At 46.8% G+C, this 25,447-nt stretch overlaps 1 protein-coding gene across 2 annotated transcripts in view; it reads left to right on the forward strand.

Annotated features, from left to right (window-relative positions):
* The window catches only part of SMCO4 (single-pass membrane protein with coiled-coil domains 4), a 67,248-nt gene that overhangs the window by 19,054 nt on the left and 22,747 nt on the right, over window positions 1-25,447 (forward strand). For both annotated transcript variants that reach the window (XM_054725053.1, XM_054725055.1), the window contains exon 2: window positions 22,555-22,631. The gene's annotated coding sequence lies outside the window, so the exon portion shown is untranslated. The remainder of the gene's footprint in view (window positions 1-22,554; window positions 22,632-25,447) is intronic.

Below are 25,447 nucleotides of genomic sequence, written 5' to 3' on the forward strand. Positions count from 1 at the left end.
AATTACCCAGGACTCAATGAATGGGTGTTTACTTTCTGTCTTTATTTTAAAACACCGTGACTTGGCCATCATGGATCTCAGCTTCGGAAGCGGAGGCCTGAGAAATTCCCCGAGGGCCTTGGTAACTGACCTCTCCTGCAAATGCGAGCGGAAGGGGAGGACAATGCATAAAGAACCACGAAGAACCCTTGTTTTAGCCAAAATCCATGGTTTTCCCCCTCTTTTGGGTTTGGGGTGGAGTGGCAGATATTTGCTTCTTTTGCCAGGAACCAGAGCTCTGGGAAGTCTGTGTTAGCCATGTGGCCACTCTCAAGTGTCCAGGCCCAGGGTTTTTAAAGAAATGAACAACTACTAAAACAGGATTTGAGAAACGGAGGTATTTATTTTTCTTTTCTTTATTGATTAAGGTATTACATATGTGTCCTTATCCCCCCCCATTGTTCCCGCCACCCCCCGCCCCCCCCCCCGCTCATGCCCTCACCCCCCTGGTGTCTGTGTCCATTGGCTGTGCATATATGCTTGCATACAAGTCCTTTGGTTGATCTCTCTCCCTTACCCCCACCCTCCCCTGCCTTCCCTCTGAGGAGAAACGGAGGTATTTTAAATGTGCCTATTGGACACTTTCAGCGCACGTGTGTACAATGAGTATGTAATTATCTTGAGAAGACTTTAAAGTCTAAATTTCAGGACTTCTGGCCTCGCCTCTGGGAAGGCCTACTCAGGCATGCAGCAGATTCCGTTTCTGACCACCTAATGGGAGGCCTTCCCTCCCACTCTGCCTCCCTCGCTTGTACGTTTGAGTCCGGATGAGTAGAGACAAGTTCCACAGGAACCAGGAAAGTGGCCAGCGATGTTTGATCGTTGGGGATTCCAGTTTTGTGTATATTTGCCATGTGACCTTGAGCGATTAGGTTTACCTCTGGCCTCGAGGAACTTGCACTCTTGTCAGGGAGGTGGGCCTGGAGTTGTGAGAGTCCTAACATGGATGTGGGTGCAGACAAGGGTGCTTTTCTTCATGCGTTCTGGATTAGAAACTTGCAGGCTGTGTTCCTACCAAGAGGATCGCAAATAGGATTCGGGACTAGACTTTGCAGTCGCTCCTCTTGGCTCCCAGTGTTCAGCGACACCATCTGGCACGGTGACTCCCAGGTGCCTGTTCACCTGTCCCTCTGCCCAGCTTGACGGCCAGCTCGGCAGGGCAGGGACTTGGCCTGTGCCCTGTTACAGAGGTATCCTATTGTGTTGTACTTTCATGTGGAACACAGCTGATACATCCATAAAACATTTGAAGGAGTTGGGATCACTTACCATGGTGGAAAGAAGGCTGTGAGTGGATTGATGGCAACCACAGCCATCCCTCCTCCCCCCAAGAATTGGCTGTCAACCCCCAGGGGACATTTCGAGCTGCCTGGGGCCAGGCGGGGCTGAAAGTCCCCTCCCTTGCAGGCCTGTCTCAGAAACCAGGCTCAATTCCCTTCTCTACCCCGTGCCCATAGCATAGCGCCTCTGCGGAGGAAAACAGAGATAGCTACCAGGTGGGTGCTTTGTAAGGACCCCAAGCGGTGAGTGGTATTATCTCCTATTTCACAGGCCAAGATCTGGAGGAGTCACCTCGCCAGCATGGGGGTGAGCCAGTCAGCATTTGAACACAGGTCTGCGATTCCAGGTCCAGGGCCTTAACCAATGTGTGATACGCTGCTGCCTCTGCCCTGAGGACAAACCCAGCCATACAAATGTATTTAACCCGACAGCCCAGGAAACCTAAATTAGATCGAAGGATGAACTTCCTGACATTAAAAAAACAAACAAAATTAAAGCTAACACCGAGTATTCTAGAGCAGGGCTCTTCAAGCTGTCATCATAACCCGAAGTTACAGAATTAATTTGTGGGTGGACACGTTAAAAAAAAAAGGGGGGGACAGGATAAAAAATATTAGCACATCACTCATGGGAAGACTTGGTGTGTGTGTGTGTGTGTGTGTGTGTCCTGGATCATGATGGAAATATATTTCTAACTGTGGTTTATGGTCAAAAATGTCCTAGAGAGAAAGAGATTATGGTTTAGATCAATGTAGGTTAGATTGTCAAGTCCTTGGAGGCAGGGATCTGTTCTCTCTTCCTTTTTATGTTCCCTCCACCCTTAGCCCTGTGCTGAGTCCATGGTTGGCCCTTGGGTCTGCTGGGAGAACTTCCGGCTGGGAGAAGTCCCTGCACATCCTGCCTTGTGCTCCCAGGGAAGTGGGCGTGGCGGTCTCTGCCACGCTTTGTGAGGAAAGGGAGAGACAGACAGCCTGTGTGCGCTAGGTGAGAGTTTGGGCTTTGAAGTCTAAGGGACCAGGTTCGAGTTCTGTGTGCAGCATCCAGGTGAGTGGCGTTGGGCACGTTCCTGAACCCGGCTCAGCGTCACTCTCTCCCTCGTTAAGCTGGGTGTAGTGAGGGCACCACCTCGGGCCTACTGTGCGGATTAGAGGCGACAACTCCAGGTACGTGCCTTTAGCACAGTGCGCGGCATCTGATAAGCCGCCAGGAAGCATTATCTGCTGCTCTTGTTTTTACGATTAATCTTCAGAGCGATTAAGTGACTCATGCCCGGTCCGCTGTGGGAGGCACCTTCCAGAGCCCCAGTTCTGTGATGGTCATAGATCTTGAACTAGAAGCTCGAACCTGTGGTTTGTGAGTCGAAGGAAGTGAATGTTGCAATGGAGCAGGTGTCTGTGCGCGGAGGGAGACGTTCTGGTTTTGTAGGTGAGAGAAGCACAGCATCTTTCTTACGCAGTGAGAGAGAGGACTGCCAGGTGCTTTTTATTTTATCAGAAAACAACAGTTTCAATTTAATGTGGGTGTTTTCTTAAACCACAATTTAAAACAAAGCACAACTGTTTCCTGAAACTGAACATAACTGTGTGTATGATTAACCTGGTGATTTTGTGCCCAGCACAGTAATATTTTTAGTGGAAGCTCCAACATCTGGTAAATACCGATTCTGAAATCACCAGCTGGGCCTAGCAGCACCGTTATCCAGTCAGAATTAACTATGTGAAAATATATATGTGACATGTTGAAGGTGCAAGGCCCTGGACATGAGATGCTGGACAGTATCCGAAAGGGACCTGGTTTTGGCATGAATGCCTCATTTTCAAGTCTGAGTCTGTTCGGTTCTGTGGTCTAGGCTGGGCAGTCTTCAGCCTTCTTTCTCCCTGGTTAACAGAGATTTTTGTTCTTAATATCCATTCGTTCTGGTCGTTTTTGTATCTTGGAAGGGAAAGGTGGAAGACACTAAAAATTATCCCATGATGGGTAATTTTTAAAAAAAATATTTTATTGATTTTTTACAGAGAGGAAGGGAGAGGGATAGAGAGTTAGAAACATCGATGAGAGAAGAAACATCGATCAGCTGCCTCCTGCACACTCCCTACTGGGGATGTGCCCGCAACCAAGGTACATGCCCTTGACTGGAATCGAACCTGGGACCCTTGAGTCCGTAGGTCGACGCTCTATCCACTGAGCCAAACCCGTCAGGGCTTGATGGGTAATTTTTTAACATAAAGTGGGATCTGGTTTACACTGTAGTTGAAAAGGTGAGTTTCTCCCTCGATTGGAAAAAGTCGAGTACACTGGTTAAGAGCACAGACTTTAGCTAGACCTAGGTTTCCATCTGCCTGTGCTGCCCTTTCCCCCTTTTATTTATTTTTTTCAGCTTTATTGCATTATAATTATCAAATAGCAATTGTATGTGTTTAAAGAATACAACATGATGATTTGACATAGTTATACGTTGTAAAGTGATTACCACAATCAAGCTAATTAACACATGCATCACCCCACACAGTTACCACCGTGTGTGTGTGTGTGTGTGTGTGTGTGTGGTGAGAACATTTAAGATCTGTCTTAGCAAATCCCAAGTACACAATACAGTATTATTAACTGTAGTCCCCATGCTGTACATTACATCCCCAGGGCTTATTCATCTTATAACTGAGAACGTAATCATCTTAAAATTGAAAGTTTGTGCTTCTAGTCCATCATCTTGCTATTCCTCTCCCCCACGCCGCCCAGCTCCTGGCAACTGCCATTCTATCCTCTGCTTCTGTGAGTTTGACTTTTTTAGATTCCACCTGTTAGTGAGATCATACAGTATTTGTTTTTTTTGTATCTGGCTTATTTAACTTAGCATTCATCCATGTTGCAAATCTTCCTGTGCTTCTAACAAGCTGTGTGACTTTGGGCAAGTGGCTTAACCTCTCTGCACCCCATTCTGTGAAATGGGCTCATGATAATACCGCTACTGTAGAGTTTGTTGAGAATTAAATGGGATAAAATATGTAAAGCCCTCATTGCAATGTCTGCTTATGAGTTCTTCAGCACATGGGAGCTATCATCCTCATCTTCATCATCATCATCATCATCATTCATGTTGTTAGTGGAAGGCTTTCCAGGAGACCAGGATTACACACCTGGCTGTAGTCATTGGTAACAGTGGGCCCTGGATATATTGCCGAACCTCTCTGACCCTCAGTATTATTTTCTCTAAAACAAGGGCGTGGCCCAGATGCGTCAGCCTCCTTCCAGCTCGAAAGCTCTGCTTGCGTTCAGTTTCTTATCTGGTCCAAGGGATGTGATGCTGGCTGCCCAGAGGGCGAGATCCCACCTTGTGTTGAGGACCCTCTGCCCTACGCAGCCCTCTGCCAGATGCTGATGCTGATAGCCTTTGTTTTTCTTTCCTTGAATTTATATTCTCAGTGTATCTCCCTTTCTCTAGCCTCTGCCAAACTCCTCATGCTCTTATGTATATTTTCTAGTATATTCAGGCCACAGATAGGCCTGGTGGGCTGGACTTAAATCTGGGTTTGGCAGAACCTCGCACGTAGGGGATGTTACAAATTAGGAAGATTGCATCACTTTGTGTTGGTGTTTTCATCATGTCCATGTTTGTCCTTATCGCACTCAGCCCAAGCACGGAGGGCTGCCTGCATCGGAGGCTGGCCAGGGAGAGTCACTCAGGAGAAAGGAATGACTTTTAAATTTGTAATAAGCTGCCTTCTCACTCTGTTGCCTTCCTGGCCTTTGGTTTTAGTTTGAACCTTAAAGGACTGATCTCAGTGTAATTTTTTATGCTGCATGCATATCTTGACTAGCCAACCCCTTTTGCATAAGCTGAGGTGTGAGCTCATCTCTGGCCTGCCGCTGGTATTGCGGGTTATCATCTTGTTCTCGGGGACAGGCGTGCAGGACGAATTAATTGAGTTGTTTTCAGCCCACTTCCTGCCTAATCGAACACCTGCCCCGTGAATGCTGCCAGCACGCCTGCCTGTACCTGATTTGTCAGCCGTCCCTGTCATGTTGGTGTCTCGCTGGTATCAGAAGAGTCCGTGTTGTCATTTGTAGTTAGCTTGCCATGTCCTTCAGAGAACTCTTTTATCCTTCACTTAATTTAAAGGTGCTGATGTGTCCTTTTTGGTACAGTCCCTCTGCATTCCCATCTTGTCGCTGTCCTCCCAGTTAATATCAGGGGTGATGGGCAGCCTCATAAAAGCTGCTGAAAGACGAGATGCAGAGAGTGTGTGCACCCTGGATTGTGCTCATGCTTGCCTCGCTCTCCCTTGGGCCAGACTAAGTTTCTTTTTTGTTATTTTCCCCCAGACTTAAGTTTCTAGTAAGTCATTCTTAAAGTAATGCACATGGTTTAGAGCCGATTAGATATATTCTTTTAAGGGAATGGACACAAACTTTTTTTTTTTATTAGGTTCATAGCAGAAGATACAGAGATTTCCTCTGCACCCCCTGTCATTCCTTCTCCCATTTGCCTCCCCCAATGTCAACATCCCCCACCCCAGTGGTACAGTTGGTAAAATGGATGAACCTACATTATTGACACATCACAATCACCCATAGTCCCTGGTTTGCATTAGGGTTCACTCTTGGTGGTGTACATCCTGTAGGTTTGGACACATGTGACATGTATCCAGAATACCATGGGATCACACATAGTATTTTCACTGCCCTGAAATCCTCTGTGCTCTGTCTGTTCATTCTTCCCACCCTCAGTGCCTGGCAGCCTCTGATATTTCCACTGTCTCCTTAGTTTGCCTTTTCTAAAATGTCATATAGTTGGACTCCTACAGTGTGTAGCCTCCTCAGATTGGCTTCTTTTACTTTAATAATGTACATTAAGGTTCCTCTATGTCTTTTCATGGCTTGATAGCTCATTTCTATTTAGTGCAGAACAATATTCCATTGTGGATGTACCACAGTTTCTTTATCCATTCACCTACTGAAGGACATCTTAGCTGCTTCCAAATTTTGGCAATTATGAATAAAGCTGCTATGAACATTCATGCGCAGGTTTTGTGTGGACATACGTTTCCAGGTCTTTTGGGTACAAACCAGGAAGCACAATTGGTGGGTCGTATGGTAAGAGTATGTTTAGTTTTGTAAGAAATACAGCCTGATTATCATCAAAAGTGACCGTACCATTTTGCATTCCCACCGACAATGAATGAGCGTTCCTGTTGCTCCACATCCTCACCAGCACGTGGTGTGGTCGGTGTTCTGGATTGTGCCCATTCTAATAGGTGTTGAGTAGTGTCTCATTTTAATTTGCATTTTTCTGATGACCTATGAGGTGTGGCAAGATTGCTTTTTAAACGGTGCTGGGTTTTTTTGATGCTAGCAGCTCGTCTTCCCAAAGAGAAAAATGGTTTTACTAGAAACGGGAGCCAGAGCAGAGAATGCAGTCTTTCCTGATTCTGGTTCAGGGCCTCTGTTGGGTCTTCTAAACTTTCTTTGGTTTAATAGTCTTGTAGACAATCACATGGTTTTTAGTGAAGTCCTGTCTAGGTGTGACTTTGTTGTTAAAAATATTGTGGAAATGCCCTGGGCGGGTAGCTCAGGGCGTTAGAGGGTCGTCCTGCTACATCAAGGTTCGGGTTCAATCCCTGGTCAGGGCACACACAAAAAGCAACCAACAGCCGAAACCGGTTTGGCTCAGTGGATAGAGCGTCGGCCTGCAGACTCAAGGGTCCCAGGTTCGATTCCGGTCAAGGGCATGTACCTTGGTTGCGGGCACATCCCCAGTAGGGGGTGTGCAAGAGGCAGCTGATCAATGTTTCTCTCTCATCGATGTTTCTAACTCTCTATCCCTCTCTGTAAAAAATCAATTAAAAAAAAAAAAGCAACCAACAAATGCATAAATAAATAAGTGGAACAACAGGTCGATGTGTCTCTCTTCTCTCTCTCCCTCCCCCTCCCTCCTTCCCTTCCTCACTCTCTCTCTTTGAAATCAATAAAAAAAAATACACATACGTGCATGCGCACACACTTTTTTTTTTTTTTCTGGAGACACAGAAATCCTTGTTAATTATTTGGTAGAATTGCATATCTTAATTTTCCCTTCCTAATGTTCTTGGCCTTTTAAAAATAACTATACTGCTTGGGTTCCTTCTGCCTGGATTTGAACTTATTCAAAAATTGGGTGAGAGTAGGAAAATACATTTTTTAACTTCTTTGAGTTCACTTTGGTTTTACATTTTGCTTTCAGTTTTCTTTTGTATTTTCTTTGTGAAGTCTCATATTTTTAAAAACATTTTAAAGGGCTCCTCAAAATGTGAAACATAGAATTAATTACCATAGGAGCTGGCAATTCCATCCTAGGTATATTTGCAAAAGAATTGAAAACAGGGTCTCTAATCTTTGTGTACAGATGTTCATAGCAGCACTGTTCACAATACCCAAATGGAAACAACCCAAATGTCCATCAGTTAATGAATGGATAAAGGAAATGCGGCGTATCCATACAATGGGATATTATTCAACCATAAAAAGAAATGAAGTACAGATATATGCTACAACCTGGGTAAACCTTGAAAACACTTTGCTACAAGTGAAAGAAGCCAAACACAAAAGGCCACAAATTATGTGATTGCATTTATTATTTTTTTATTTTTTAATGTATATTTTTTATTGTTGACAGTATTACAGATGTCTCCCATTCCCCCCCCCTTTAACCCCTCTATGCCCAGCCCCTACCCACCCCCTCAGGTCTTCAGTACCCTTTTGTCCGTGTCCATGGGCTTTGCATATAAGTATACAAGTTCTTTGCTTTATCTCTCCTCGTCCCCCCAATCCCACATTGAGGTACCGTACTTTCCGGCGTATAAGACGACTGGGCGTATAAGATTTTCCTGGGCTAAAAAGTGGTTTTATACGCCGGAAAATACAGTACTCCAATATATCTAATCCATTATATCTAATCCCATCAATATAGTCCAATATACCTTATTTTCCGGCGTATAAAACGACTTTTTAACCCAGGAAAATCTTATACGCCCAGTCGTCTTATACGCCGGAAAATACGGTATGTCAGTCTGTTCCATGCCTCCAAGCATCGGGTCTTATTTTGTTGGTCATTTCATTTTGTCCATTAGATTCCATGTGATTGCATTTATGTGAAATATCCAGAGTAGATAAATCCATGGAGACAGAAAACACATGAGTGGTTGCCAGGGGCTGGGGGAGGGGGAGCGTGGGGATTGACCACTTAATGGTGTGAGTTTTTTGGTGGGGGGCTGGCGATGAAAATATTTTGGAACTAGATAGAGGCAGTTGTACAACATTGGTGAATGTGCTGAATGGCACTGAATTAAATACTTTACAAATGGTGCATTTATGTTATGTGAATTTTACCTCAGTTACAATCATTTAAAAAAAAGAATAGTTTATTGATTTTTAGAGGGAGAGGAAGGGAGGGAAATATCGAAGTGAGTGCAAGAGAGCACAACATTGGTCGGCTGCCTCCTGCAGGCACCCCACTGGGAATCGAGCCCGAAACCCAGGGGGCATGTGCCCTGACTGGGAATCGAACCGGCAAACCTTGGGTTCACTGGATGACGCCCAGCTAACAGCCACACCAGCCAGGGCTACAGTCATTTTTTGAAGGGACAGCACATGAGTGTTTTTGCCAAGGGTGGCTTTTCCAGGGACACCATGCAGGAGTTACTTTCCAGGGAGCCACTTTCGTGTGGGTACGATGGAGTGTGCAGTCCCTGCCACTCAGCGCTGCCAGTCCCCAGGTGGAGAGTTAGCCCCGACAGTCGCCTCCCCGCACAACCGGTTCTTTCTTCTGTGAAGAGGGCTTAAAAGCAGGCCGGCTGGGATTGCTGGGAGAATGAGGCGAGCTCATGGGTGGAAAGTGCTTCGCACACTGTAAGTGCTTGTGATACCCACGAACCTTTATCTCTGGTCTGAGGAAGGAGAGAAGGGAATGGGCTCAGGGAGAGAAGCAAAGTGCTGGAGCTAGAGAAAGGGGGTGGATTTCAGCCACGTGGGCTTAGGTTAGACCCTGGTCGGCAAACTGCGGCTCGCGAGCCACATGCGGCTCTTTGGCGCCTATGAGTGTGGCTCTTCCACAAAATACCACGGCCTGGGCGAGTCTGTTTTGAAGAAGTGGCGTTAGAAGAAGTTTAAGTTTAAAATATTTGGCTCTCAGAAGAAATTTCAGTCGCGGTACTGTTGATATTTGGCTCTGCTGACTAATGAGTTTGCCGGCCACTGGGTTAGACCTTTGAGAAAAGGTTCAAAAAGTTCTGTTTCCTAGATCCCTTTTGGAAGTCACCGTAGCCGTGTGCGGCCCGTGAAGCTGGGGAAAGTGAACGCCTGCTGCTGAAAGCACCGTGTTTGCAGAGCGCTTAGGACAGGGCCCTCGTGAGGGCTGTAGAAGTGTGTGACTCAATTAAGCAGCCCAAGGGAGCTGTGCCAGCCTCAGCAAGGCAGTGATGGGCACGGGAGGAGAGTCACCAGAGAACCTGTATGCACATGTGCAGAGCCCGTGGTCACAGACCCTAGTGTGGGGAAGGCCTGGGAGGGACGGGGGCTGGGTGGAGGGGGGCCAAGGAGGAGGAAATGGGGGACATCTGTAATACTGTCAACAGTAAACAAGAAGAAGAAGACTGGACCTAAGGAGAGGCTGCCTCGCCCAGCTGTAAGGGGCATCCAGGGTAGGCGGGGGCAGGGAGGCCGAAAAGGCTAGTCTGACTTTCACTGCTGAAGAAATAACCGTTTTCATTTCTCTGCCCCGAATCGCAGCATGGAGAGATCTAGTTTTCGGATACTACTGGGATGTAAATGGGTATATTGATCTCTCTCTTTTCCAATTCTGTTTCCGCTCAACATCTTTTCTGCACGAGTAGCACCTTATTCCGTACTGGCTGTTCTTTACTATGGTTACTTCACAATTTAGTGCCCCAATAATGCCAGCTGTGATGTAGAAAGAAGAGAGATCACTGCCCTCGGCGTCTGAAGAGCAGCGGCTTAGCAGTAGTGTGCACGAGCTTCCACTTACTTTTATTATTTAATCTGCTCAGCCTCTTCCATCTTTTGGAACTGGCATCCCCCCATGTCCCTACCCCTTCTGAAGGACTGCTTATCCTCTGACCACTCTTGGGGCCTGCCAGGTGTGGTTTCTTTTTTTTTTTTTTCGTCTTCTTTTTTTTTTTAAATAAATCTTTGTTGTTCAGATTATTACAGTTCCTCTTTTTTCCCCCCATAGCTCCCTTCCACCCGGTTCCCACCTCACCCCATGCCCTTACCCCCCCGCCCCCCCCCCCCCCCCATGTCCTCGTCCTTAGGTGTAAGTTTTCTGTCCAGTCTCTTCCCACACCCCACACCCTCTTTCCCCCCAGAATTGTCAGTCCACTCCCTTTCTATGCCCCTGATTCTATTATATTCACCAGTTTATTCTGTTCTTCAGATTTTTTATTCACTGGATTTTTAGATTCACTTGTTGATAGATAAGTATTTGTTGTCACTTTGTTGTTCATAATTTTTATCTTTACCTTTTTCTTCCTCTTTTTAGAGACTACACTTCTGCATTTCATATAATACTGGTTTGGTGGGGATGAACTCCTTTAGTTTTTTCTTGTCTGTGAAGCTCTTTATCTGACCTTCGATTCTGAATGATAGCTTTGCTGGGTAGAGTAATTTTGGTTGTAGGTTCTTGCTATTCATCACTTTGAATATTTCTTGCCACTCCCTTCTGGCCTGCATAGTTTCTGTTGAGAAATCAGCTGACAGTCGTACGGGTGCTCCCTTGTAGGTAACTAACTGTTTTTCTCTTGCTGCTTTCAAGATTCTCTCTTTGTCTTTTGCCCTTGGCATTTTAATTATGATGTGTCTTGGTGTGGTCCTTTTTAGATTACTCTTGTTTGGGGTTCTCTGCGCTTCCTGGACTTGTAAGTCTATTTCTTTCACCAGGTAGGGGAAGTTTTCTGTCATTATTTCTTTTTAAAATATATATATATTTTATTGATTTTTTACAGAGAGGAAGAGAGAGGGATAGAGAGTTAGAAACATCGATGAGAGAGAAACATCGACCAGCTGCCTCTTGCACACCCCCTACTGGGGATGTGCCCGCAACCAAGGTACATGCCCTTGACCGGAACCGAACCTGGGACCTTTCAGTCCGCAGGCCGACGCTCCATGCACTGAGCCAAACTGGTTTCGGCTGTCATTATTTCTTCAAATAGGTTTTCAATATCTTGCTCTTTCTCTTCTTCTTGCACCCCCATGATTTGGATGTTTATACGCTTGAAGTTGTCCCAGAGGCTCCTTACACTATCTTCATATTTTTGGATTCTTTTTCTTTTTGCTTTTCCGGTTGGGTGTTTTTTTGCTTCTTTGTATTTCAAATCTTTGACTTGATTCTTGGGATCCTCTAGTCTGCTGTATTTCAGTCAGTGTATGCTTGATTTCTGATTGGTCCTTTTTCATATCCTTGAGGGTCTCACTAAATTTCTCAGAGGTTTCTAGAAGATTCTTGAGTAACCTTATAACCGTGGTTTTGAACTCTATATCCAGTATTTTGCTTTCATCCATTTCTTTCATTTGTGACTTGTTTCTTTGTCTCCGCATTTTGGCTGCTTCCCTGTGTTTGTTTCGATGTACTGGGTAGCTGCTAATTCTCCTTGAGTTGATAGAGTGGCTTTGTGTGATTGGTGTCCTATAGGGCCCAGTGGCTCAGCCTCCCCAGTCACCTGAGGTAGACGCTCTTGTTGCACCCCTTTGTGGACTGTGTGCATAGTTTTCCCTTGATTGCTGTTGTTATCACTGGGAGAAGTTGACCTCCAGGCCAGTTGGCTGTGATAACCAGCTGTGTCTATACTGGAAAATCTGTTGCGCAGGAGACACCCTTATGGAGCAGGACTTGCTTCAGTAGGGCTTTGGTGCTCACTGTGTCTGCCCCTTGAGTGTGTCTCTTATGGATGTGAAGAGTTGTAATCTGCTGTGGTCTCACTCTGATCTCCAAGGAGGTGCAAGGTTAGCCACTGTCTGGGGCTGCCCAGCAGGAGCTACAGAGACATCTGCAGATCCCTCCTCTTTGTATGGGCTTTGGAAGTGCCCAGACGAGGCCCAGCTGTGAAGCAAGGCCGCTGCTGGTGCCAGGCAGTGGGCCTTCTTTTGGAATCTCTGGGGCTCTCTGACCCAGCTGCAGTTTTTTTTTTTTAGGTGAAAGGACAGGCCATTCATATGCAAAAGCCGATCGATGCCCACAGCTTGGGTGGGATTGTAAATTGGGTGGGATATCTGGGAATCACCAGGGCAGAGCAAACAGTGATGGCTGCCCTGAACTGGAGAAGTTCCAGGTTCTCTGCGCCCCGCACCACCCACACCCCCCCCCCCCCGCCCTTGAGCAGGAACAATGATCGCTATGAGCACCTCTAAGAGTAAGCTGCCCTCGCGTTCCTGTCCTGATGCCAGACAGTCCAGTTTCACCCCATATGTGCCTGGGACCCCCAGAGTCTCGCACAGAACTGGCGTTCAGAGCAAGCAGGAGCTTGTGTCTCCCTCCTGGTTCAAAGAGCAGCACATCCAGGTGCCAGCACTTTCCGCGCCTCCACACCTCTTATCGGTCTCAGTGGGCTTTCTTCACCTCTCTAGTTGTGGAACTTCCACTCAGCCAGCTTTCCCACAGTTCTGGGTGGTAGTCGTTCTGCCGTTTAGTTGTGGTTTTGATGTGGTTGTGAGAGGCAGCAAGTGTAGGTGATTACCCATGCTGCCATCTTGGTTTCTCCCAGGTGTGGTTTCTGATTGGTCCCCTGTGCCAAAGGTGTACCCTTGACCTGACTTTGCTAGACAGGACACTCCTGGATTCATTCTTTCTTTCTTTCTTTCTTTCTTTCTTTCTTTCTTTCTTTCTTTCTTTCTTTCTTTCTTTCTTTCTTTCTTTCTTTCTTTCTTTCTTTCTTTCTGTTCTTTTCTTTCTTTCTTTTCTTTCTTTCTTTCTTTCTTTCTTCCTTTCTTTCTTTCTTTCTTTCTCTCTCTCTTCTCTCTCTTTCTTTCTTTCTTTCTTTCTTTCTTTCTTTCTTTCTTTCTTTCTTTCTCCTTCCTTCCTTCCTTCCTTCCTTCCTTCCTTCCTTCCTTCCTTCCTTCCTTCCTTCCTTCCTTCCTTTTTCTTTTCTTTTCTTAAGGGAAGAATTTATTGTTAGGCCCCAGGTGTCTCAGTGACTTGAAGGATGTCATTGCAGCCATGTAATCAGATGTTAAAATGGGGCTTTTCCCTGCCTCTGTTTCTACAGAGCCACAGGCACAGGGATGTCCTATGCATACCAAAGTGAGTGTGAGGCAGCCTCCTATGTGGAAATTAAAAGGAAAAGCCCAGAACTGGTTTTGCCACTTTTGGACCCCTCGGCCTGATCAGAGATATTAAAGGAGGGGGAGGGGGGGGCGGTGAGACTGTGGAGAGGGGAGTGGATTTAATGGAGACGTGTCCTTGGAGAAGCTGCCCCATCGGTCCCGATGTTCCCACCTTTCTATCACTCAGCACAGGCTGGGTGGCTGTAGAGGCACAGCGGGCATCATTTCAAGCCCGTCTGCCTGCAGTTTTGAACTTGAAGCCCAAGAGCCTTGTCCTCTGAGTTGGTGAAGCTGAGGAAATGGGTCTGGAACTCAGGTGGCCCTGGTTTCCCGTCTGGAGGAGGACGCTGGGCTGCCGTGGGGCAGGAGGAAGCCTCAGGCAGAGAGAAGCCGAGGTTTGGGATGTGCTCTTCAGGGAGCCCTCCGCTGGCGCTGCCCTTCCTTGGGGTAGTTTCTCTTTGCCTGTGCCCGGGGTCGGCAAACTCATTAGTCAACAGAGCCAAATATCAACAGTACAATGATGGAAATTTCTTTGGAGAGCCAAATTTTTTAAACTTCAACTTCTTCTAACACCACTTCTTCAAAATAGACGTGCCAAGGCTGTGGTATTTTGTGGAAGAGCCACACTCAAGGGGCCAAAGAGCCGCATGTGGCTTGCGAGCCGCAGTTTGCCTATCACGGTCCTAGAAGATTTTGCCTCCCCCGCTCCAATTTGCTCCGCCTTGTTTTCGTTCCTGCGGCTCTTTGGGAGTTCCATCGTGTTGAATCTTGGCTGTCGATTCAGCAGATGTTTGTTGAGCACCTACTACAGGCAGCTGGCAGGGCCGTGGGCTCAGGAGGCCCGAGGAGGAGGGAGGTGAATGAGCTGGGTGGCCCCTGCCCTGGAGCCACTCACTTAGTAGAAGAAACAGATGGGCAGACGGGCTCTAATTAAATGTGATTAGTGCTTATTTTGGTCGGATAAGGAAAGACATTTGGCGGGAGCCCCAAATCCTCGAGTCCCCCGCCCGCTACTTAATGCTGTGCTTCATTCACAAAGGCTGACTACCTCCCCGAGCCCAGTCTAGAAACCTGCATTCTTTCTCGGTAGCTACAGTCCTGATGTGAATCTTTCTGCCTCGTTCCCTGATGGTAAAGTGCTTACGTTCCTTTTATCACCCCACTCAAATCCTCCTCCAGGCAGAATGTCTAGGTGGAAATTCTAGATCTAGAAGTTTGTTCTCTTCCTCTCTTCCCACAGACTCACACCTGCTCCTTTCCTGGGTTCCCCATCTCATCAACCCAGAGGCCTGTGAGTACCTTTGACCCTTCCCTTTCTCACCCCTACTTTTTAAAAAATATAGTTTTATTGACTTCAGAGAGGAAGGGCGAGAGAGAGAGTGATAGGAACATCAGTGATGAGAGAGGATCATTGATCAGCTGCCTCCTGCATGCCCCCTACTGGGGATAGAGCCTGCAACCTAGGCATGTGCCCTTGACCGGAATTGAACTCAGGACCCTTCAGTCCGCAGGCCGACACTCTGTCCACTGAGCCAAACCGGCTAGGGGTCTCACCCCTCTTCTTTATTATTTCCTTCTACTTACTCTGGGCCTTTCTTGTTCTCTAATTCTTTTAGTTGTAGGGTTAGTTTATTAGAGATTTTTCTTGTTTTTTGAGGTAGGCCTGTAGTACTATGGACTCCCCTCTCAGGACTGCTTTTGCTGTGTCCCAGAGATTTTGGGTTGTTGTGTGTTCGTTTCATTTGTTTCCAGGAAGTTTTTAATGTCTTCCTTGATCTCATTGGTAACCCATTCATTGTTTAATAACACGCTAGTTAGCCTCCATGTGTTTGAATGTTGATTATTCACCAAGTCCTGTCAATTCTGTCTCCTCCTCCTCCTTTCCTCATTGCCATCTCCCAAGTCTAAGCCATCATCTCCAGCTGTAGGTCATGACCCAAGCTATTGGGTTCCAAAAATAATTTAGAGGATCTTTACTAGCATTTAAAAACAAAAAAGAAAGAGAAGTAGAATGAAAAAGTGGAGTCCGTGTAGCGAGGCTGAGTTTTATTTTGTGAAACTTGTACTTGTGCACAATGATAGTTTTACAGAGAAAGGTTAACATTGCTAAGGCTTTCACATATATTGACTGACTTATCCTCCACAACAGCCTATGCTATGCTGTAGGATCATTATTGTTATCCTTGCTTTACAGATGAGGAAACTGAGGCTCAGGGCATTTGAAAAACTGGCCCAGCATCACAGAGAATGCCAGTGTCCCAGCCCACCCACCAGCCCAGGCTGGTAGCCAGCCTCTCATAGACTGTGTGTGTGTGTGTGTGTGTGTGTGTGTGTGTGTGTGTACTGGGTGGCAAAGTAAGTGTCCTTATTCTGCAAGTTGTGGTAAAAAAAAAAAAAAAAGTTGGAGAGTTTATTTTTGACAGATATCTGTACCTTCACCCTTATCCCCTCCAGATCTCCAAGCAGCAGCCACAATAACCTTCTACAATGCAAACTGGATGATGCTTCTCTGTGGCAGGGTCCCTTACTCTTAGGAGAGTGTGCAGTCCATGTGGTGACAGGCCTGTGGAGCCTGGTCCCTGCTGGCCACTTGGGCCTTGCAGCTCATCCTGCCCCCAGAGACTTTGAGACCCCCCCCTCCGAGCCCTCTGAATGTGCTCCCTGTACCTCAGCTCAGGCCCTTCATGACCTGCTCCCAAGATATCCTGGACTGCAGTTCACAGCATGTACTGTATCCATAAAGTAATAGTTTCTTGTTCAGTTGATGTCTGTTGGGGGTAGGGACACACAGGCTGGCTCTCACCCGCAGCCCTGGGAGCAGCGTCTGGCATGTCAGTGAGTGAACGCTTACTGGGTGTTCCACCAGCTGTTGGTATCCGACTAACGGGGTCCATTTGCTTGCCTGCATCGAAGCCCAATAGGACGCGAACAGGAGCTTGCAGCAGAGAAAGTGGCCCAGGCCTAGAGTCACAGGTGAGCTAATGCTCAAAGGCCTGTCTCTCAGATGGCTTCCAGGGGATGGGCTGGCTGTCTAGGCGAAAATTCATTAGCCGTGGTGACTAAGGGAGCTAGGATCACGGTCCGCACTGATTGGTGGTCACTAGTCCTTGCCTCTGGTCCTGATATCAGCCATGGCATCGCGTTGTCTGGTTTCCCTGCTCTTCGGGGCCTGAAGCTGAAACACAACTGAGGCCTAGATGTTATCTCTTCTTCCAACGAAATTCTTCCTCCCTTTGTGGTCAGCAGACCTGAGATTAACGGACAAACCCCACACCGTGGTCTCATCACCCCAGTGTCCAAATGTGTCCTCTACAGGGTGAGCTGAATAAAACCACGTCATGCGCTTTTCATGCTCCGCTGCCCTGACCTGCCTGATTTGGAGTAATTCTTTTCTTCTCCAGCATGCAAAAGAAAACACAAAATACACCCTACCTTCTATTTGGTCCATACAGTTCCCCCTGCCCATACATTGGGGGGAAATGTTAATACACTCTTTCTATGACTATGTTTAATCAAAGGACTTGATGTGGATACAGTAAATTGGCCTTTGGTTTTCTGTCTGCATAGATGATAGCAGGAGGGTTTTGCAACAGAATAACCTTGGAGTCAGGACTTCGGTAAGAAGATCAAGCCGCTCTTTAATTTGATGTTTCATCCTGTGAAGTCACCTACAGAGAAATCAGACATTTACATAAACCACTGCTTTTGGTTCTTGGCATGTGGCCGGCACCACTCACTTTGGGCTGGATGAGCTCTGGGAATGCATAAAGACCTCCCATAGCTGCCTCCCCCCCCCCCCCCAATCATGTATAGATAGATGGACAGGAAAACATGAGCTGGGCTATGTTTACCAGCCCAGAACATCCTCTTGTTTCAAAGCCTGAAACTTCTTCAGCCACATCATGCTCCTGCCAGAGTCTGAAAACGAGCAGCCTGGGAAGGCCAAGAGATGCGTGAGCCTTGGAGAATGGCATGCCTCTATCTGCCTTGCTGATTTTTCAGGTGCTGTTCTGAGACGCAATTAAGAAAATTCTCAGGGAGTTTTGGTCCTCTTGATTTCTAATTTTTGTGATGGAATTAGAGTCGCAGAAATATCGTGAGTTGCTAATTTAAAAAAATAATTTTCTTTTTTTTTGTGTGTATGAGCAATTCACTCTGATTGTAGACATTTGGAAAAATATCAAAAGCTGTAATGCTGAAAATTACCCATAATTCTAGTATTCAGAGATAATCACTTACAAAACATTGTGTTGTATTTGCATGCATCTTTATATGCATAATTAAGATCATTGTGTATGAATTTTTATTTCTATTTTCCCCATTGAACATATGAATATTTTTTCTTGCATTGAGAGCAGTACGGTGTAGGAGCTTGTCTTCGTTTCCTCTGGCGGCCGTAATAAATTTCCACAAACTGGGTGGCTTACAACAACAGAAATCTAGTCTGTCACAGTTGTGAGAGGCCAGAAGTCTGAATCAAGGTGGAGGCAGGACTGTGCTCCTTTTGGGGGCTCTCAGGGTCAATCCTTTCCTCGCCCCTCCCAGTTTCTGGAGGCTGTTGGCATTCCTTGGCATGTGGCCCCATCTCTCTAATATCTGCCTCTGTTTTCACATGCCTTTCTTGTGTGTTTGCCTGTGTGTGTGTGTGTGTGTGTGTGTGTGTGTGTGTGTGTGAAATCTCCCTCTGCCTCTATCATGAGGACACTTGTGGTGGCATCCAGGGCCCACCCAGAAAATCAAGGGTATCTCTTCCTCTCAAGAATCTTATCTTAATCACATCTGCCAGATCCTGTAACATTTCAGGTTCCAGAGTTAGGGCCTGATGTCTTTGTGGTTATTATTCAGTGTAGTGTAGGGTTTAAGAGCTTGGACTTTGGAGCTGGGCACGGTGGACTCAAATCCCAGTGCTATCTCTTAGTAGCAGAATGGCCTTGGGTGAGCATCTTAACTCTTGGTGCCTCCATTTTCTGATCTGTAAAGTGGGGAAAAAAACAATACCTACCTCTTTGAGTTGATATAGGGATTGGGGGTTAATAACATGCAAAGCACCTAATAAGCATAGGATAGTGCCTTGTCCATGTAAGGATTAACTGTTACTAATATAGTTGTTATTTTAATGAAAATTTTTTTGTAAAACGTTATTTTAAATGGCTTTATTAATCTACCATAATTTATCTAATTTCCTTTTCTTGGCTATTAAGTTTATTTTTAGTTTTTTTTGTTGTTGTTCTGTTTTGTTTTTAATTTCATATAGAACACTGCCATGGATACCTCTGAGGGTTCGGTTTTGTCCCCGTTTCAGATTGTTCCCTAGTGAAGTTCTGAGGATGGAGTTACAACATCAGATGGGTGGACAGTTTTAAGCCACTTGTAAGGATATAACAAATTGCTTTCCAGAAAGATTGTGCCTATTTCACTCCTACCAGTCGTTGAATGATAGAGTGCCCACTTTACTATAGCTGTACCTGTATGGAGCGTGATCATTTTAAACATTCTCAGGTATTTTGGCTTGGTCTGCCCTTTAAGGCGGAGATGTAACAGCAAAAGAACTCAGCACAGTGGTTCCGTTAGCAAGGACTACTCGTGCCGGCAAGGCAACTTCTAACGCGAAAGTAAATCCTTGCTTTGTTAAGTCTCCAAGTGTTGTCTCTGTTCTGTATGAAGCCTGGAAACTTCCTGAATGTTCTTGAGGGTATAGGGAGGGGTGCTGGGGGAGAGGATATGTCAGTCGCAGGGCAGTGCAAGATACCCAAGGATTTTAATGAAAATGTTTTGTGTCTGTTTTCAAACTTGGACATTGAGAACTCTGAGCATTTTATGGGATGAGGGAGGCACTTGAACAGAAAACAGAGCAATTTAATCACTTTACAACTAAAGCCATGTGAGGGATGGGAACATGGTCGGGAGGGGACAGCTTCTGCACTGCCTGTCCGAGAAGGTGGGGACCAGCCCTGGGCAGGCCGAGGGCACAGTCTGCACCTGCTCTGTGCACCCCTGCCACCTGTTAGCCGCCTCTCCTTTCTTGCCCATTTCGTGGTCTTGCCCAACCCCCGCCTCTGGGTTGTAGAGGAAGAGCAGGGTCCTAGCTGAGTGAAAGGTGGGGGTGTTGTTTTTTCCTCAATGGTGAATTGGTTTGTGTGCACCATGTACAACTGGCCACACACAAGTTCAATGCTATGCAAATCAGCTGTACTGGACTAAATAGTAGCCCCAAAGATGTATCCAAATAATGTTCTCTCATTTGGCAAGAGGGTGCGTAGATGTAATTAAGATAAGGGTTTTGAGATGAGATCAATTTGGATTTTCCAGGTAGGCCTAAATGCCATTACAAATGTCCTTATAAGAGAACAAGAGGGAGATCACACACATACACACACCCTCACACTCACACTGCAGTGAAGTGGAGGCGTGATGTGGCCACCAGCCACCTGACGCTGGAAAAGGCAAGGAGCAGAGTCTCCCCAGAGCCTCTGAAGGGAGTGTGGCCCTAGAACTGTGAGAAGCTACGATGATATTAGTTTACACCACTCAGTCTGCGGTAATTTATTACAGCAGCTGCAGGGAACCCACATATATACCAGTCTGTGCTCCATTTAATAAGACAGTTCCACGGATTGTGTACTTGGCTGTGTAGCAACATCATCCTATATAATCCTATATAATAAAAGGCTAATATGCAAATTGATCGAATGGTGGAATGACCAGTCGCTATGATGCACAATGACCACCAGGGGGCAGATGGTCAGCTGGAAGCCGGGATGACGGCTGGCGAGTGCAGCGGTGGTGGCTGGAGTCTCTCCCGCCTCCGCGGCAGTGCTAAGCATGTCCAACTGACGGCTTAGGCCCGCTCTCCCCCGAGGGCTCCCGGACTGCGAGAGGGCGCAGGCCAGGCTGAGGGACCCCCCCCCCCCACCGAGTGCACAAATTTTTTCACTGGGCCTCTAGTATGCTATAAAAGCTTCGAAGGCTCTCCGTTTCTGTACTTGTGAACCAGCAGCAGAGTTGGAGAGTGGCACTGGTTTGCAGACCACCCTTGGAGTATCACCGGTCTCTTCGTTTTATGAATGAGGCCCAGAGAGGAAGTGGTAGGGCTGAGATTAGAGCATGGTGCCTCTGCTGCTTGCAATGGATAGATGGGATGTGGCACCAGCCTCCTGGGGCCGGGTCTGGGGTGAGCAGACAGGAGAGCTGTCCTGCTGCCTGTTCTGTAGGCCAGCTGGTGTCCCCGTCACTGTTCTGTACCCTGCTGAGCGAGAGCGGATGCTCCAGGGAGCCTCTTAGAAGGCCCAGGGACCAGGGGAAACTTGCAAAGCCTCTGCTGCTAAGTCATTGCTTGCTGTCCACTTAATTTCCATTTGACTGCTTTAGTCCTTGTGGTTTGGGTGTTATTTTCTGCCTGCAGTCCAATTTTAACTTTCTACATTTCCTGAATGGTAGTCATCACGTAGAGAATGTGGGATTGGACTACAGTCATCTTGACTATTAGGCTGCTGGAATCAAGTCCGTCCAACTTAATTTGGCATTCAGCGCCCCCTGAAGAACCTTTCACACACCTTAATCCCGGAACTTGACCAAAATCATCACTCGAGTACAGGAGGGGACTAGAAGAGCTTAGATTCTTGAAGCCCTATAGTAGGTCAGTTCATGGTTGACTAACTCAAGTGCCAGTGGGAACCTATAGCAAGGATATACATCTTTGAAGATCTCAGGAAAGAAATGTCCACATTTACTAAAATAGACTATAAAGGCAACACAAACAGCTGGTACCAGACACCAGCATCTGGTCTCCCATTCCAGTGCAGTTGAATCACCAGGTGATTGTAGCCAGGCGCAAGAGCAGAAGAAAAACCAACCGGCTGAGCCCAGCACTCATTGCTGACCTACTTAAACCATGAGCAAATAAAATATTCATTGTTTAAGACAGAGAAATAAAGGGCAGCACAATGAATCAAGACTGAGTTGTTACACTTCCTTACTTTAGTAACGATGGGCATTGTATAGTTACTCAATTATTCCTTGCTTACTGTGGGCACTTTTCAGTCTCTCGCCTTTCTGTATTTTCAATGGAATTTTTATTTATTTTGTTTGGTTGTGGGTAACACCCATATTAGGAGTCCCTTTTCTCCAGTATCTGGGCTTCCATCTTACTATTAAACACTGCTGGGATTTTATGAATTATTTATTGGGTCTGTTCTCTGGGTCTCACACGCCTCTTTCTTTCCTGTCAGATATTACGGGGCGGTAGTTCAGAGACCCGGGTCACCTCTCATCTTTTATTTTTTTCCAAGGCTTTGTTTCAGAAGCCTTTTTTCTTAACCCTCTACTTTTGTTTCTTTTTCTAGCCTCAACCCTGGATCTCTTATTTTTAAATCAGCGATTTTTGGTTGCAGGGAAAAGAGATGCCGTGGCACCAGCTTAAGTTAGTAGAGTGTTTGTTGTAGGAATGTCGGGGGTTGCAGGGAGCAAAGCTTGACCGCCTGCTGGGAACTGGAGCGGGAAGGCCCCTCTAACTCAGGGCTGCGCGGTCCTGCTCACCGTGTGTGTGTGTGTGTGTGTGTGTGTGTGTGTGTGTGTGTGTGTGTGTGTGTGTGTTATGTGTGTGTGTGTGTGTGTGTGTGTGTGTGTGTGTGTGTGTGTGTGTGTGTGTGTGTGTGTGTGTGTGTGTGTGTGTGTGTGGTGTGTCTGTTTCCCTGAATCAGGGCTCACTACGGTGTGCCTAAGTTTGCAAGTCTTTATTCTCAAAGGAGGGAAGGCGGAAGGGGGCAGTGCGGCTGATGGTGATACGTCCATCCCCAACTCAGTCAATTCGGGGAGGGGAGCCATGTGATTGCCCTCTCAGCACGGACTTGGGGGATGTCCCAAAAATAGGGTGTGTGGAAGGGTAGCCTCCCCAAACCTATTATACCTCTTCTTCTGATTTCTCAACAGGAATAACTCAAGTCACCTCTGCTGGAAATCGGTTTGCTGAAACTATTGAAACAGCAATTCTTGAAGTTGAAGAAAAGGTAAGGAGACATCAATTCATATCTACTCTAGGTTCTCTTATCAGGGAAACCCACGTGTGGGGAGGGAATCCGATCCCTGTCGTTCCGCAGACATGCCTGGTTCTGGATGTCCTATTGCACCCCTCCTCTCTGCCTGGCATGTTCCTCCATCCCTCAGGGCCTTTCTCAAACGCTGCCTCCCTGGAAATGAGGGCTCTTCGGTTCCTTCCCGCTGACAGTGGTTTCTCCTGCCTTTGAGACCCCATGATACTGTCTCCTTCTTACCGGCATGTATTGCATGGGCCTCATGTTTTCCTTGTGCCCCTCCTCGGACTGCTCTTCTCCCACAGCTGTGCTGAGTGGGGGGCTCCTCCTCTGTGACCTCCCCATCCTGGCATTTCCAACCTGATTATCGTTGCCTGTTTGTGTGGTTTTTCCAGGAAGCTCCTCGAGGGCCGACCTGAATTGTGCCTGGGACGTGGTAGATGCTCCATAAACGTTTATTGAGCAAACAGTGAATCGGCCTCTTGCCGGCTAGACTGTCAGCTGCTGTGTGGGCTCCCTTTGCACCTCCACCTCTCCCCGCGTTCTCACGTTGGTTCTGGTTCTTTGAACTTTCATCAGAAATGGCTAATCTTCTCTAGTTGTCCTTTGTGTTTTGACTTGTTGGTGAAATGAAGCTCAGAGGAAAGCTTTTGTATCTGATTTTTCTTTTTCATGGGCAATTTGAGCCCATGTTAAGAGCCATAATCCAGAAGCTGGAAGGGAAAGGAGGTGACAGGCAGGTCAGGAAACCAGTGACTGCGGGAGCCTGGCTCCCAGCCTGCCTCCACCTCCCTGAGGCTGGCGGTGAATGGGCCTTGCACGAGGTTGGGGTTTGGTCCTCCTGTCTGCTGGCATCCATCCTGTATGCTCTTCAAGCTGCTTTAATCAGTGGGCGATTGCATTTTAACCCACTTCCTTGCTCCAGACATTTTTGCATAAATGAATGCGTCAGCAGTTTCCCAATTTCAGACTGTTCACTGCGCTTGTTAAGTATCCCAAAGACATTCCTTACCAGTTCTACTAGTTTTCTCGGTTACCATCCTCTTCGAGGCCTTGTCCCAGCCTTTCCTACCTCACAGTCACCAGCATTTGTCTCTCGGAGCTGTAGAGTTCTTCCCCTTTTACAGGGGCTTCTACACACATCATCGGATCTTTTCCCACCAGTCCTAGCCAACAGGCAGGACAAATGGTCACTTCTCGTGTTCAGGCAGGAAGCAGACTCAGCAGCTCAGTGTCTTACATGAGGGTCACATCGTCAGTGTGAATGGACTTGGGTATTCTCTCCTCTGCACCATCGTACCATCTTGGTCCTTCTCCGTGGAAGCCCCCGCAGCCGTCACAAAACCTGACTCTGTCTCTCACCTGTCTCTTACTCACCCTCAGTGTTTCTTTTGGGGAGGGGAGCCTGGATCTCTTGGGAGATGCAGTCTGACCCTGGTGTCACCCCGCACCCCAGCCAGGCTGCCTTCTTGAGAAAGTAGATGTCTGTGGATATCTTTCTCCCAAGACCTTCCAGTCAGTCTGGTAAGTTTCATTTTTGTTAGGGCTTACTGAAATGCAGGAAGCTTCATTCATTCACGTTAATGCTGCCCTGTGTTACTCTGTGAGTGAACGGGAAGACGCGAAGGGAGGTTTGATCAGCTTACTCTGGCTGTATCTCATGATGTTCTTTCCCTCCCTTCTCCTTTCAATCATTGCAAATGGCCCCATCAATCAAGGCGGCGGCTCACTGCTCTATGGCCATGTGGGATTGTTTAGTTAAATGTGACTTTATAAAAATGGCTCAACGTTTAATTAGAAAGCAGATTGTCGAGTGACATTTTGGTTTGTCCTCTGATGGGGGAATTGGAAACGAGGCTCGACATGATAGGAAACAGGCTCTGGTGCAGAAGGAGGCGTATTAACTGAGAGCAGCATGGGATTGCAGTGAGTCATTGTTTTCCTACAATAGGCCGTCTTCTCTGGGCTTTTTGTTGAGAGAGACCTTCCTCTGCATCTGATGCCCCCTTAGATTTTCCGAGGGGAGACTCTAACTTGGAACCCCCAAATGGGGTGGTACTTGGAATGGTGTACTTATCAGGGTGCAGGACTAGATACCAAGAACCTACTGGTGCTACTTAAAAACATCAGTATCGAGAAATCAGCAAACCTATTACGATGCTTGTAATGGAAGAAAATAGCTTACATTTTTTATTTCCAATTGTGGTGTGATGCAAATACCATTTTCCTGTGAAAAGTTACTGTTTTCTTAGCCACAGAGCTGGTATCTGTGTTACTCCTGGGGGCCATCATGTCCTGGCTGAGTTTGGTCCCATAAGCTCCTCATGTGTACCTCACCTTGGCTGGCATACAGGTGGACATTGGAACACCACGAGAGGAGGTCAGAAAGGGCCACCAGTAAGAATGGCCCCAGGAATCCACCACTCCACATGTCACCTCTGTACGATGTAGCACTTTTATACCCTTTATATCAGTGAGAAAACTTGTATATCCCATGGGCATCTCAAGCTTAACAATTCTAAATATTAACTCTTGATTCCTCCAACCACAAAACCTTTTCCAGACCCTCCCTCCTCCCCCCGCCATGTCATTAAGGTGCACAGCTGTTAACTTGCTTTTTCAAGCCAGAAACTGGGGAGTTGCTCACCGTTCTCTTCCTCCAAATCACCAAGTCCTAGGGATGCTTCTGAAATGCATCTGCCGCCCTCCACATCCACCTCCCAAGTCCAGCGACGGAGTCATTGCCTCGGTGACCGCAAAGGCCTCTGAACTGGCTGCCCTGCTTCCACTTT

Source organism: Eptesicus fuscus, chromosome 13 (assembly GCF_027574615.1).
Source record: "Eptesicus fuscus isolate TK198812 chromosome 13, DD_ASM_mEF_20220401, whole genome shotgun sequence".
Classification (NCBI taxonomy): Eukaryota; Metazoa; Chordata; class Mammalia; order Chiroptera; family Vespertilionidae; genus Eptesicus; species Eptesicus fuscus.